The following is a 15,387-nucleotide window of genomic DNA, read 5'->3' as shown; positions in this document are numbered from 1 at the left end:
TAGGGGTCAAATCAGAGCTGCAGCTGCCAGCCTACACCACAGCCACAGCAACACAAGATCCAAGCTGCTTCTGCGACCTATACCACAGCTCACGGCAATGATGGATCCTTAACCCACTGAGCGAGACCAGGGATTGAACCCGCATCCTCACGGATCCTAGTCAGGTTTGTTCCCACTGAGCCGCAATGGGAACGTCTGACGTTTTAAATAGACTCTATAGTTTAGCACAGTTATAGGGTCAAGGAAGACTGCACAGCGAGTGCAGAGTTCTCATGGCCGTCTGTCTGTCCTCACCCCCTCCCTCCCCCGATCTTAACACCTTGCTTTAGGGGGTGCGTTTGATGTAACTGATGGTAGAAAGCAGGTGCACCCTGTTTTTAAGCCGAGAGGCCCCAACAATCCTTTTCAGCAAAGGACTGCTGTCCGACCCCCATCTCACCGCCCTGCGCATCTTCCCCAGTCACACACGCTTCCCAGCTGCTGTTTGCCCTCAGCGTGGCTTTGTGGACAACTGCCCTTGTTCAGGGCTTTTTTGTTCCATATGAAGTGACATCGTGGCTTAAACCAATGGCCCTTAAGCCAGGATGGCTTTGGGGTCACCTGGAGAGAGCGTCGGGGTCCGTGGGCTTGGCGTGGCTCCAGGCGAAGGAGCGAGGAGAGGAAACAGGCAGTAAGACGCCCGCGGTGGACCATCCGGCAGCGTGTTCCTCGGGTGGAGCCCAGCGGGATGAAGCCGGGGTCTCTGCCGTGCTGGCGCCTTTCCGCCAGGACGACGGGGGATGTGAGGGCCCACAGGCTCTTGAAAGAGCCAGACGTTTCCAGAGACCACTGACGTCCTGCAAATGGAGCTGACCTGAGGCCGTGGGCACAATGGCGTGGTGGCCGCCACGGGCTGTCAGAAAGCCCTCTGGTTTCCGTCGGAGGCCGAGACGGGTCTACCTGTTATGGGTTGTGACCCCCAGGGTGGGACAGGGCTCGGCCTGGCTCCGCTGTGGGCACACGGACCAGCCTTCACCACACTCAGCAGGAAGGAGGGAGGGGTGCTCCCCCCTGGCCCTGACCTCTTGACTTACAAGGCTGTGTGTCCCAGCTTCGGCCAGCAGGGACGGCCAGGAACCAAGGGGCAGAGAGCCTGGCGGCATTCGCCTGGATCTGAAACCAGCGCCGTAAATACCTGTGCACTCAAGTGTTCGCAGGTGGCAGAGGAGGAAGAAGACCATGACGGAACCCAGAGCGACGGGCTTGGTCGGAGGCTCTCCCTGAGGTCTGGGACCCCTGCGAGCGTCGTCGCCCGCCCACCACGCTTTCAGGTTGCTTCCTGTTGGATGGCTGGGCTCCTGGCAATGGACTTGGGTGCCTTTCAAGTATCTGCTGTTCAGTTCAACAGGCATTAAAAGCAGGAGATGTAACTTGAGTCTTCTTTTTTTTTTGAAGTTTTGGAAATTTTCAATTATTTCTCAATGGATTTCACTGCGTGGTTGAACAATCCCCACGTGGAATCCACGGGCCCATTAAAACCCAACAAGAACCCGAGGGGACGTGGGCCTCTTAGGAGATCCCCAAGGTGTCAGAGGATGTTGGTCACTGTGAATCCTTGTCTGCCTTTTTTGGGGGGGTCACACCCGTGGTGTGCGGAAGTTCCCAGGCCAGGGATGGGATCCACGTCCCAACAGCAATGCCAGGTCCTTAAGCCACTGTGCCACAGTGGGAACTCCTGAATGTCTGTAATTATTTATTTTTTTTTTCTGTTTTTAGGGGCAGGATTGCAGCACATGGAAGATTCTGGACCAGGGGTTGAACTGGAGCTACAGCTGCCGGGCTACACCACCGCCACAGCCAAACGAGGTTCGAGTTGCATCTGTAACCCACACCACTGCTCATGGCAACCAGATCCTTAACCCACTGGGCAAGGCCAGGGATTGAATCCGCATTCTCATGGATACTAGTTGGGTTCTTAACCCTCCGAGCCACAGAGGGAACTCCCCGAGTGTCCGTATTTAGAACACCCTGAGCTGTGGTCTTTGTCCGCAGGCACAGAGCAGAGCAACCTTCAGCCAGCCCTGGGCCCCGTCCATTCTTGTTCACAGTGGAGAGACATGGGGTTCGTTCAAAGAGGACGTGACTCTCGAGCAGTAATTTAGGTTCTAAGCAGAGGGAATGTAAAGGGAAGGGAAACGAGATGCACTCAGCCATGGACTCAAAAGATACTGAGATTTTTGCGTTTGACTGTTTCGATGGGAAGGCCCCTGAGAGCGGACAAGTGATGCCTACAGTGGGTCTCCTGCCCCCTTTCCCTGCCTCCCCATCCTCCTCTTGGGCGTCCTCGTAGCCCTCACTCCTCCGGCTTCCCCCTGCACCCTCCAAACACTGTGATCCTGCCTCCAAGCCCTCCCGCCCTGAGCCTTTCTGCACAGCCTCTGCAATACCACAGACTTACAGCCGCCCGATCAAGGGCCTCGGGGGACCCACCTGTCTGCAGAATGAGACCCAAGACTCTCAGCATCCCTGGCGGGACCCGGTCCTGCCAGCCCCCCGCGCAGTCCCCCATGTTCTCCCTACTTGCTCGGGTTTGAAACCACGTCTCTGTGCTGGGGAACCGTGTGGACTGTTGGCTGCAGCGGGTTTGTGTGGACGGTGAACTGCAGAAAGGCCGTGTGGAGAGTCAGGTGCAAAATCCTGTGCACACAGGCGTGGGAGGGGGGACTCAAAGCCGAGCTCTCTGACGGGGTCTGCTTCGTGACCTCTGGCCTTGTTTGGGTCCTCTCCCCAGGACGCTGCCTCAATGGCTCTTTGGTGCGATTTGTTAGATGCAGGTGATTAGCATCTATTTTAAATACGTGTCCTTAGGGCACACCTGTGAAACGGTCCCTGTGCTGGTGAAACATGTGCGCGGCGAGAAGCTGAGAGGGCGCCGCAGAGGTGGAAGGGCCGATGGGGCCTGATTCCCGTCCAGCCACCTGCTGGCGGCTCCTTGCAGGTGACGGCTCGCCATCTCAAGCGCCTCAGCCCCCGGTCACCCAGGAAGTGAGCAAACACGTTTTCTCACCTGAGACACCTTCTAGTAAAATCTTCCGCGAGATGCGTTGGGTTCCTGTTAAGGAAAAATGCCAAGGGGACCGTAGTGGGTAAAACACGTTCGTTTATTCACGGAAGTTCACGGGCTTTTAACGGCCAAGGAAGAAGCAAGGCCTTTTAGCAGGTACATCAATTAAGTTAACAACTCTGCATGTAAATACATTATATATGTTCTCGCCAGAAAATGAAAACTGCAGGGACTGGCGTGTGTGTGAGTGTGTGCACGCGGGCGTGCATGTGTCTGTCTGCACAGGGACCCGCCTGCGCCCCCACAGAATGGCCTGAATTGCCGGCCCTTTTCCCAGCTCACAGGCTTCAACACTCCGCCGTTTTGATGCGTGGGTGACGCAAAGATGAAAAAGAAAGCCGTGAAACCCAAAGTTGTTTTTATTTGCATCATTAATTGTGGTGGATGGCCTCGAAGGAACGCTAACTGTGTAAGCGCGTTTGGAAACTTGCCTCTCAGCCTCGTCTTTTATTGACAGAGTTAGTGGCTATTAATTTGCTCCGGAGCTCGGCCAGGTTGGGCACGTGCACTCCTTGGTCTCAGAGGAGGTTTCATTTGGGGTGATGGGGGTGGCGGTATGGTTCTCCCTGGGGGGGTGAGGGGAGGGGGGCAGGGATTTACTGGCACCACTGTGGGCCGCTCCATCCTCACCTCTGGGTTTTGGGGACCCAAAACGGATCCACTAATCTCAAAACACACACGTTTCATGGCTAATGTCTAAACCTCAGGACCTTTTATATATATATTTTTTTAAAGACTGCACCTGTGGCACATGGAAGCTCCTGGGCTAGGAGTTGAATCAGGACCGCGGCCAGATCTGAGCCGCATCTGTGACCGACACGGCAGCTTGCAGCAACACCGGATCCTTAACCCCCTGAGTGAGGCCAGGGATCCAACTTGCATCCTCACAGACCCCACGTCAGGTTCTTAACCCGCTGAGCCACACGTAACTCCCAGCTTCAGGTGATTCTAGTGAGCTTGGTGAAATGAAGAGGTTTCACACACCACAAGCCATTTCTGCTGCCCTTGGAACCATGAAATATAGTGGAAGACATTTAAAAATACCTTTGCTGGCTCGTGGGAAGGTGCTGGCAGAGTTTAGTAGGCTTCCCGTGAAAGTCCTTTACTGGGAAAGCTGACAGGTGTTTCACTTGTATGAGAAAAACCAGCTATTGTCCAAAGCGCTCTGAATCCCTAACACGCCACTGATAGATCACGATTCAGGCCAAGCAGTATCGTTCAAAATTTCTATTCATAATTCCTCATAAGCACTCACCAGTGGCTAAAAAGAGCTTGGATTTTATAAACGAGAAACCTGCAAGCCACATCTGGGTGAGAATGAGGCGGAAGGGTCCCCAGTGGGTCTCTGTCCCCTCGTGTTACCGGCCTGGCCGTTCGTGAACGATTTTCATTTCAGAGTCTTACTTTAATCTCTCTTGGGAAGGCCATTCCGTGGATGTGAATCTAGAATAAACAAAACTTCCCGTTTCTTTTCACCCCCAACCTAACTTCATCCAAACATGGAGTTAATGAGACAAGGGTAAGGGTTTTGCCTTCAGATGAGCTTACGAGAGATTCCATCTTCAGGACAGCCCTGGCTCCCATCCAGCTCTCGACTCAGAGGTGGGGGAGGCCCGGCAGGCCCTCCTGGATACTACAAAGTGGCTGTGGCCCTCTAACCCTGTGGGGAGGGCTCTGGCTGGGGCGAGCTCAGACCACGGGTGCCGTGGTGCCAGCCCAGAGCCCGAGTCTGCATCCCCAGCCTGACACCTGCTGTGTGGCCTTGGCCTTGCCCACGTTCGCATGTTCCTTAATTCAGTTCATATAACTGCACTGTCCCTGTGTGCCATGGGCTGGCTTTGGTGATTTAGCCCGTAGGTACTTTCCTTCTTATTAATAAACAAAAATTGGCAAGGAGGGACCCACTCAATTTCTTCTGGGGCTAAGAATTTATAATCCCAAGAGTCTCTCGGTTGACATGCAACCGTTTCAGAGTCAGTAAGAACTCCTTAAACAAAGGAAGTTCCGAGGGATGTTTGCGGATAACACCTATGTTCCATCAAGTTGTCTAAACCCCCTTGGATCAAAGCTCAAGTCAGAGGTTCAATTACACGAGGGCTCAGTCAGTGGTGGTGGTTAGAAGCCTCACTGGGAATCTAGCCAAATGTGTCCCAAAGACATGCTTCTTGTGGCTCCAGGGACCGAGGTGTCTCATGCTACATAGGAACAACCTCGTGGACCATGGCTTGTGGCCATGGGTCTGTGGTGATGCCTCCTGGAAGATGCAAAGAGGCTGAAGCAATTCAGGTTTATTGTCAGGTTGTGGGTTCTACCCAACAGCAGGCCCAGCTTTTCTTCAAAGAAATAGAAGAGAAAGTATCAGTGGGAAGGACGTTGTTTCAGTTGTGTGTGTGTGGGGTGTGTGTGTGTGTGTGTGTGTGGATAATAAAATATATTGCGTTCCGAGGATTGTGGTCCACAGTCTGAAAGCCACCGGGAGAGTGTGTGAGTAAGCAGTGATTCATGCTTCTCTGATGGATGAGCAGGGTTCGTTGTGTTCCACTTGGGACCATTCATGTCTACAGGCTTGGCGCAGCCCCATTGTGCTCGGGTCTGTGGCGCTGCACGGGCTGCAGGGCCAGCGAACCTGGGCAGCACTGAGCCAGGCCTCCGTTACTCTCTGTGTATCGTGGGGCAGCCCAGCCTGACACCCCACCACCCACACCCCACCCTGGGCACCATCTCTGCCTTCATAAAGAGAAGGCAGAGAGGGAGCCTGCCTGGCCATTTAGACAGTAAATATCCCTAAAAGGTGAGAGCAGCCAAAGTTTATCAGGTGAAAAACCTGGGACCACGGTAATTGTTCCTGGCTTCAGTAAACCGTTCATGGGTACAAACTTCATCCTTGACCTGCTAGTGATGACTGGTGACTGTCATGGCTTCTCCTGTCCTGGGGAGAAGGTGGCCTGTGTCTGTTCCAGGACCAGCAGGGCCCAGAAATGTCTTCATGGTGCCCTGGAGGGCGTCCTTCCTCTGGAAGCTCATAGCCTTCCTTTCTCTGCCCTGAGCACAACGTAGCCTCAGTCCATAACTCCACCAGCCACAAGGCATTCTGCGGATCCACCCGGAAATGGTTTTACAGTTCCCCTGCCCTGTGTTCTGAGCAGCCCAGGCCTCTTAGTTGGGTCAGAGAAAGGTTCTTGAAATACGTGGAAAGAAAAGAAGCACGCTGACAAGCACCATGTGATCAAAAGCTTAATTTCCAAGTGTGGTCCCACCCCGACCCTCGCCGCCTCGTCAGGTCCCAGGGCGGATGCCCAGCTCAGTTGTCTTCCAGGGCAACCCTCTTTCAGGAAACCCACTAAGGAATATTCGTCTTATTCCATTTAATCACCAAATCTGAACAAGGAAGAGGCCTCTTCATTAAAGGCTCTCAGAAATTCTGGCCAGCTGTCTCCTGCCACTTGGCTGAGGACGAGCCCGGGAGCTCTCCGAGGTGCTCAGCTCAGTTCGGCTGCTTATTCATGCTTTCATCATCTCATTCCTGAGCCAGAATCCGAATCCAAGAGACGTTCTGTGACTTATGGGCTTAGCTTTTGGCGCGCTTTAATGCATGTGACACACACGGAAAGTTCTGGACATGGTGGAAATCCTTGCCAGCGAAGTCTTTGTTTCGTCAGGTACGTTTAGCCCTTAAAATTCCTTGAGCTCGAAGTCTCAGGAAGGCGGGGAACGAAACCACAGTCAGCCCAGGTCAAGTGCAAGTGGAACGGGTGGGCTCTCACGTGCCCAGTGCCTGCGAGATGCTGAGTCTTTTCTGTGGCTCCGCTTTAGAACACAAAGGCTGCTTTTCCTCCAAACACTGTTCCAGTGCACGATGCTCTCGTTGCAGTCAGCCTGGAATCCCATGTTCTCTGGCTGCCACCCCAGAATGGCTGCAGGGGAAGTTCCCGTTTGTTTAAACCAGTAAAGGGACAGCTCACACCTGCTGGAGCCTGCAGTCCCTGGGTTGCCGTGGACCTGAGGTGACCAGGCTGTAGGAGGGTCCACCTGTTTCAGGATGATGGGACTCTGGGGTTAGACACCTGTCCTCATTGCCGTGGCTGAAGTCCCCTCTCACTCTGCAGGCAGATTGGGAGTCACCATGGGCTATCACAAGGTGGAATGACCTTGGAGCATGTGACCTTGGCTCTGTGTTTGTTCTGCTGGGGACTAAGCCGTCCCCTATGTGATGGTCCAACAGCATGATGAGACCGACCAAGGTGTGCTGCTGTGTGAGGGCTGCTCCCTTTTCACATGGCCATTCTTCTTAATTAGGGGCTCCGCGTTATGTAAATGAGGGGGTCTGGGGCTCCTGAAGATTGGGGCAGGCCCGAGCCCCCCAGCCAAGAGTGGAAGGGCAGTAGGCTGAGGCCCTCTGGCTTGCCTTGCCTAGGTTTTGCATTTTCCAATTTACCTATAATAAACATCCACAGCAGCCAAATCAGTACACGTACCGACAGTCACCGCCGGGTGGGGAATGGGTTTCCCTGGGCGTCCAGGGCTCGGCTGCTGGTTTGGGAGCAGAGCCCACATTTAGGACAGGGCGGTGGGGACTGCATGGGGCTCTGACCACAGGGGTCTAGCCTGGGGTGAGTGGTCCCCAGCTTCCCGCTTTTGGGGCCAAGCTCCTTCCTGTTCCTGAGAGCCCAGAGTCCCCCTTCCTGCGCTCCGCCCCCAGGGGCTGCCCTCCCTGCAGCAGAGGGAAGGGCGCCAGGTGTGTCTGGTCCTCCACTATAGGGGTGCCTGCCCTTGAGCTCAGGGTCCTCGTGTCCTTGGTGTTTCAGAGAGAGTTGGGGTGGGTGAACCGCAAGGCTGATGAGATGGCCGCTTGCTGGGCTGGTGGCGTGACCATCACTGGACAGTCACTGAAGCTGTCGAGAGGGGCTCCTGCCAGGTGCTCAGCCCCAGGCCAGCCTTGCACATGGGATTCCTGCGATGCGGTGGTGGGGCACACCCGTGGGTCACCCCAGAGCAGGGGCAGCCCCACTGCCCTGCAGGACTGCCGGAGCTCGTGTGGCAGTGGGATGGCGGTCAGAGTTGGGGAAGGCAAGAGCAGCCCGTCCCTGAGCCCCCTCCCCACCTGTTCCCAGGACCCTCTGCCCATCATCCCGAAGCCACAGATGCAGAGGCACCTGAGTTCTTCCTCTTTGCACTCGCGATGGCCAAGTTCAGACGCTGCTGCTATGGAGACCACGAGGTGTCTGCATGGCCAATGGACGTGAACCTGTGGGCTGATTAATACCGTAACTACTGTAAGTAATGAGAACGCTTCCTCTCTTTCCCAAATGATGCTCACGACTGTGGGCATGCAGTCTTCTGACCCAGCAGTTTCTTAATAGGAAAATAACTCATGGAATTTTACCTCCTGGGGATTTTAGATGGAGCTCAGCTCTTGCTGAGGAGGAAGCGGCCTTCAGAGATTCCACCCGGTGGCGCTGGGCCGCGGGCCTGGGCTGACAGGGCCTGGGCTGTGTTCTTTCCTCCAGGCATCCCAGGAGATCTGCTGGCTCTTCTCAAAGACACTCCAGGCGCACTGACGGTCCCTGCCCACCTGAGGCGGTGAGACCGTCCAGCGCCTGGCCAAACCCCAGGGCGCACCCGGGGAGCGTGGCACTCAGGCTGGGCTACGTCATCTCCCTCTGACACTTGTTGAGCTTGGCAGTATCCTAGGAGCTGAGTCAGCCCTGGCTCATCTCATCATGCTTCTCTCGGCTCACTTATTTGCAATTGGGCAAAAGCTAGAGAATGTAATGGCTTCTATTTTTAAACGTGAGGCAGAGCTATACCGTTCAGAATTCTTACATTTGAGTGACTCCCCAGAGCCATCAGAGACTGGGTAACTCAAACGTATACAATGAAGTTTGTGAGTAATTTCGTAAAGGTCTATACTGGGGTTCTGATAGGTAGAACCAGTACATAGTCCTTTAAAAATGCGTATTTTGAATTGACAGCAACATGCAAATAGAGAGATAATCACAGAGCAATTTCATTCTAATTAACCGTGTGAGAGGTTAGTGAGATGCATTATTTTAGGCATGTCATTATGTCATGCGGTGATTTTTATTTCTGAGTGTGTGTTGGGCACGGTGAAGCCGGGAAGCAGACAAAACCCGTGCTGAGGTCACTTTCCTGATACTCCTCGTGTCACTCGCAGGCCTCGGCTCTTCAGCCGGAAGTGACTGATTTTCTGCTGAAATCTCTCATCTTCCCACACTGACTCCTCCCCCCGACTACACATCTTGAAAAAAATGATTCATTTTAGATTAATTTAAAAATGTTTTGGGAAAACATTTCTCAACATGTGTATAAATATTGGGGACATCAAATTAAGCCCTTGCAACGGTCGCCACTTCAAACTGGGTTGGACCGATGGCCTCTTTTTGGCCGGGCTGGCCCCGCAGGGGAGCCTGGGGACCCCAGGCCCGCTTTAGGGCCAGCTCTCTGCAGCTCTCTCATCCTGGAGGGACGTGGTAGACGGCAGGAGTTGTAATAACCACGGCGACTGTGGTTCCCCACGCGTCCCTTGGGAGCCTGGAGCATGACCGGCACCCACAGTGTCCCCACGGGCAGCCAACCTTCACGACCAGAGAGGTCGTGCCCGAGACCCAGGGAGAAGTGCAGCCCAGCGCCAAGCCGACTCTGAGGGCCGGGCCCCGCTGAAAGAGGGCTGTGGCCGAGGTCGCCAGCTTGCCCCCTCGTGCGCAGCCACTCCCCTCCCTCTCGCTTCCTCCTGTGGAGCCTGGAAAACTGTACGTCTGCTTCCCAGAGCTTCTTGCAGATGAGTCGTGGCCACAGAACCCAGTGCTCGTCAATGGGGCAAAATGGAAAATGCCTGTGGGTCTTTTTTAATCTTCTCAAGGACGTGGCTCTTGCAGTGGCAGTTCTGGCCCCCGAGTCTAGTGGATTTTTTTTTTTTTTTTAAGGCTATTTTGAAAGTCACAGCTGGGCTGTGGCGTCTTCTCTTTCAACGCCGCCTGCCCTCTTCGGAAGCTGTGGCTGCCTCGACGGAGGAAGAAACGAGCCATCGACCAGATAAGAACTGGCATGGAGTCTACGGCCACCGGGCTAACGGGAATCAGAATCCTCTAGGAAGGCTTGACAGCGCGTGATCCCAGCACAGGCGCTTCTGGAAATCTCCAGGAAATATCACACACCACGCCCAGGGGTCTCAACGCTGGGAACCAGTGGCTCAGAGAAAAGCCTTCCCCGACGTCTAGGAGCGGAGACAGGAGCGTGTGTAGAACAGGGGCTGGAGGGCTCAGCCCCAGACGGCGCTGCATTCTCCGCCTCGATCAGAATCAATATTTACATCACTAACGATCTCTTCAGGGAGACCGCTTGTGTCTTTTTATGATGAAGCTTGTAAACCCTTAAGCCGAGGGCTATTCTAGCAGGCAGACAAAAGGCCGCCCGTTCTTTCTTGGAAGCACTTACAGAGACTAATTCGTTATAATTAATCAATGATGTAAGCACCTCATTCATTCGTGTAGCACATCCGCATTCAACGCCCACTCCAAGTGAGCTTCTCCGCAAGGCACTTTTCCCCTATGACCAAGAGCTGGATGTGGAAAAATCATGCTGAAATATTACTGAGTATCAACCTCAAACATAAAACCTTTAAAATGGCTAATTGTTCATTCTAAACCATAAGGTATTTTGAAGAGCGGTGTAAGAAAGCTATTGGATTTCAGAGCATAAAGTAATGAGTGAAGCAGAAAGACCCTGAAGAAATACCTTCAGAGTTCAAGACTTAAACCCTTTAAAATCTTTTTTGAGAGATAAAGTCTTATTTTATGGAAATCAGAAGCCGTGTCGCTGCAAACCGAGTTCAACCTACTGCACACGAAACCCTCTCACCTCGCCTCAAGGTAAGAAGAGAAAGTTTACTGCTACTGAATCAGACTAAAATATTCATCCATCTGTACTTAGTCAACCACGGTTCTGATGGCATTTAAATTGAATTTAATGTAAATTTAAAGGCATCTCCATCTGATGTAAGAATAATGCGGGGTCACCATCGACTTCAGTTTTGAGACTTTAAAGGTAGCTGGTCCCACCGCCTTGATGTATAGGTATCATTGGGAGTTGCTTGTTATCGTGTATTTTTAACATTTTGTTATTTTAAATTTGCAAACAATACTGAAGCCAGAGGTGGAATCCCAACCTTCGCGGCCTCCCCTGAACAGGCTCCCTAAGCAAGGCTGAGCTCAAACACCACGGGGGTCCTGCCTCGGACCACAGGGGGGAGGAGGGCCCTGCAGAGCTGGAGCTGCTGGCTTGAAAGCGCTTCCTCTGAGCTGGCTGACCGCCTGGACGCTGGGCACGGGCTTTCCACGGGTGTCCTATCCACACACAGTGCAAGAGGTCTATGCCTCTCTCTCGCTCTCTTTCTGGATAATATTTTTTCCCCTGGTTTTGCTGTTTAAAAACAGCGAATGCTTGGGAGCTCCCGTTGTGGCTCAGTGGGTAACAGACACAGCTAGTATCCATGAGAATGCGGGTTCGATCCCTGACCTCGCTCAGTGGGTTAGGGATCTGGCATTGCCGTGAGCTGTGGTGGTAGTTTGAAGATGCAGTTCAGATCCTGCGTTTCGGTGGCTGTGGTGCAGACCAGCAGCTGTAGCTCTGATTCAAAAAAAAAAAAAATTCTGAAAAACCATACAGCTAATACATGGGCTGTTTTCAGAAGCAGAGGCTGAACAATGGTCTCAGGCAAGGTTGTAGGGATTGTTTTGAGTGTGTGCACCTGTGGGGTGAGCCTCACCTCCCTCTGGGCACCAGCTGGCATGGAAGTTTCCAGCAAGGAGACCAAGACACCAGACATTGAGACTCGAGCACATGGTCACACGAGGATCCATCCCCCTGCGGGGGGTTAGCACCCATGGGACCGTTTAGGGACAGACACGTCTCTGTGCAGTGTCACTAAGGATGCCAGCGGGGCGGAGCTGGGGGCATTTTTCCTACACTGTGCATGAACCAAGTTCATTTTTGAGGTCAAGGGTATGCTAAAGCCTATGAATTCCTGGTTTATTTTTTCTCTTAGGTTTGGTTTTAGGCTGTTTTTTAGATCCACATTTGCCTTTTAGATGGAAAAAGAAAAGTGTTGACACTTGAAAATGAATGTACATTGTACAGAACTTCACAAAAATGCAGTTGAAACTCTAGAGTCCGTTTTCGGGAAATTCTATAATGGTTTGGCTTTTCCCAGGAGGCAACTGATTCCGAGAGTTTGTGGAGTTGTTCCACACCCTGGAATCGACTGGGGTGCCCCTGCCTGTGCTCCGAGGAGGGTGCGGCTCCGTCCAAACCCACCGCTCCTGCTCCCATCCTGGCTCTGAAATCTGCGCCCCGGCTGGAACTCTCAGACCCCCTCCTGGTCGCTGAAGGCGCCTTTCTGGTGGCTCCGGGTTATGGATGAGGGGCTGCAGCACAGGCTGACCTTCTACTGCCCCCAGGGGTGACAGTGACACCTGTCCAGGCCCAGAGTGCCCCCTGCACCCTTGGTGGCTGCTGCGTCGTCTGAGGGGCAGGTCTGCCCTGGACACGGAGGTCACCTCTGCCGATCTCCCGTCTGCATGAGCAGGAACCCCCTCCTCTCTAGCACCCAAGGCCTCAGCTGCGCCTGGACAGGGAGCTCCCTTCAGAGGCCTCTGCCCACGTCAAGGTCAAAGGGCCTGGCCCAGGGCACCGGAGGTGCTTTCTCTGCTCTGAGAAGGTGCCCCTCCCTCGGGGGGCCTGGAGTAAGCCTGACTTTCCTCCCAAGGACAGAGGCAGCCCGGGGCCAGTGGCTCAGTGCCAGGTGGGGTGGACCCTGAAATCCCTAGCGCGGCCCTTGCTGAGGGTGCAGCCCCAGCGGGCAGCAGAGACAGCAGCATGGGGACAGCGGCACTGGGCACCTCCCGGAATTGACCCACGGGGTAGGAGGGAGCCAGACTGGGGGTGCAAAGCCGGATCAAACCTGAAGACCCAACTGGGGCGGCAGCTCCATCCAAATGGAGGGGGTGTTTCCGGGCCCAGAGGTGCCCCTGGACCTGGACCTGTTCTGCCCCTTCTGCAGGGAGAAGCCTCAAGACCAGAGCCTGGCTGCTTCTGAGCCGCCCCTGGTGTGGCCGCCTCACTCCCGTGCCCACCAGCTCCATCCCCACCTCCAGCCTCCCGACAAGCCCCTGACACCTGCTGCAACCCTCCTCCTGGAATGTGGGCAGCGGAACTGGGGCAAGTTTCACCACTACAGCTTTTGGTCCTGGATTTCCATTTTCCACTCGGCCTGTGTCGGCTTTGCAATCTTCTGTTTGGTGTTTTCGCAAATAGGATTTTTATCTTATTGACTTGAGCATATAGTACACACTTGCTTAGCTTAGTGTTTCCTAAAAATTGCTTTGCCGTTTCTACACCCTCTTTATTGTCGATGTGAAGAATGGATTAACAATCTATGAGAGGCATGGGAAAGAGCTTTATGTGAGCCCAGCTGAGGACTCTAGCCTGGGAGACATCTGCTCGGGTAAACTCTGAGGAACTGCTCGAGAGGAGTAGTTTGCAGCAGAATTTTATAGGTTGTCAGAGGAAGGGCATCAAACAAGTTAGGGATACATGTTCCTTTAAGGCTCAAAAAACCAGTTCAGCACATACACAGCGAGTCGGTGTGGGCTCAGCACCAGGGAAGGGGTTCTTATCATCCAAGGAGACCCAGCAGTGGCGTCCCTGGGAGGGAGACCGTTCATCTGCATGTATTTATTTTTATTTTTATTTGGCTGCACCAGTGGCGTAGAGAAATTTCTGGGCCATGGATTGAATCTGAGCTGCAGCTGCAGCCTACGCCACAGCTGCGGCAACACCCGATCCTTCAACCTACTCTGCCGAGCTGGGGGTGGAACCTGCCGAGACCTGAGCCGCTGTGGTTGGATTCTTAACCCACGGTGCCACAGCAGGAATGCCCCAATTTTTGTTTTTAAGGTGGACCTTCTTTTCCTTCTGGTCACCTCGGCCCTTCTTTCGTAGTGAAAGCAGATGTGTGTTGTGTGAAGTTGGCGCAAACAGGCTGCTCCAGTTAGAGCATAAGGCTTAAGAGCGCACGTGTAGCAGCTAGAATGACTTCCCCTCACCTCAGCGTGCGAATGTCTCTTTTATCATCACTGAAGACCCCCATTTGTTTTCAAACCCTGGTGTTTCAGAGCTCATCCTGAGGAGCTCCCACTGTGGCTCAGCAGTAATGAGCCGGACTGGTATCCGTGAGGATGTGGGTTTGATCCCTGGCCTTTCTCAGTGGGGTAAAGGATCTGGTGCTGCCGTGAGCTACAGTGTAGGTCGCAGGTGTGGCTCGGATCTGACCTGACTGTGGCTGCGGCTGCGGTATAGGCCGGCTCCAATTTGACTCCTAGCCTGGGAGCTTCCATGTGCCTTGAGTACGGCCCTAAGAAAAGACAAAAAAAGGACTTGTGCCGAGCAGGAGCCCCCGTGGCCTGTTGTACCCTCTCCTCCTGGCACTTTGCCAGTCATTTGCACCAGCAGTGAGTACAGGCCCCCCGGCAGGTGCCTGGCCTGGCCACGCCCTACCCTGACAGCCACAGGTGCGCTGGGGGCCTGGCTTGGTGTGAATGTGTGACTCGGCTGGTTCTGGGCAGGAAACTCATTTCCAACTCGTGTCAGGCCTGAGCAGGGAGGGAGGGGGCATGACAACCCTTTCCTGGGCAGGCATCTGGGGTCAGAGCCCAGCTTCCTGTCGAGGCCCCAAGTCCTCACCAGCATGTCTGACCCTGGGCGGCGGTGGCGGGGGCGGGCGGGGGGAGCTCGTCTCAAGGACCTGTTTTGCTCTGGGTCCCCTGCAGCCCCGGCCCCAGCCCCGGCCATCACCTTGTCCTCCACCCATTTCCGGGCCACAGGGCCTCTCCTTACTCCTTCCATGGGCAGCTGCGCATTTTTTTAAATTAAATAAAATGTACCCACCCTGTCTGTGCTTTGCAGTAAAAGGGAGAAGGTTCCCCTCTTACCCATTTGCCAACATGCCTTTGCGATTTAAGTAAGTTACTTAAGTCATTAAAATTTGCCTTTAGGAGCATTTAGGAGGATAGAAAACCAACCCACAAAGTCCATCTCCTTCCTACAGACCCACAACAACCACTTAAAGACAAGAGGAAGGAGGAAATCTCGTTGGAACCGGCGAATAAGAACATGAAATTCTTACGCTGTTGATAAGCACTTGTAAAATCTACGCGGAGACTTTCCCATACGCCTCAAAGCCTCCCAGGTAGACTTGTCCCTTGACC

This window comes from Phacochoerus africanus, chromosome 1, assembly GCF_016906955.1.
Source record: "Phacochoerus africanus isolate WHEZ1 chromosome 1, ROS_Pafr_v1, whole genome shotgun sequence".
Taxonomy (NCBI): Eukaryota; Metazoa; Chordata; class Mammalia; order Artiodactyla; family Suidae; genus Phacochoerus; species Phacochoerus africanus.
The sequence above is the reverse complement of the archived record's forward strand: the minus strand, read 5'-3'. Positions refer to the sequence as shown.